Source organism: Triticum dicoccoides, chromosome 2A (assembly GCF_002162155.2).
Source record: "Triticum dicoccoides isolate Atlit2015 ecotype Zavitan chromosome 2A, WEW_v2.0, whole genome shotgun sequence".
Taxonomy (NCBI): Eukaryota; Viridiplantae; Streptophyta; class Magnoliopsida; order Poales; family Poaceae; genus Triticum; species Triticum dicoccoides.
Window position 1 is genome coordinate 258,252,660 of NC_041382.1, and position 408 is coordinate 258,253,067.

Below are 408 nucleotides of genomic sequence, written 5' to 3' on the forward strand. Positions count from 1 at the left end.
TTTGACTTCGTTTGATACTCCAACGGTTAACCGAGGGACCGAAAAGGCCTCATGTGTGTTGCAGCCCAACACCCCTCCAATTTGGCCCAAAACCCACCTAACTCTGCTCCATCATCTAGAGCGTTCGATCACGATCGCGTGGCTGAAAACCGCACCTCATTTGGACTCTCCTAGCTCCCTTCGCCGCCCCGCAAGGCGGCGCCGCCCCGCAAGGCGGCGCCGCCCCGGCCTCTTCCTCCCTCTAACTCCGGCCACCACCGTCCATCGTCGCCGACCAGCCCGCCGGCGAGCCCGGATCCACCTCGGGAAGCGTGCGATCTAGATCTGAAATTTTAGGTTGACTTCGGTTTTTTTCTAAGTCCCGGAGATTTTCAATTCAAGTGCTCCTGTTCACGGCTCCGTAACTTT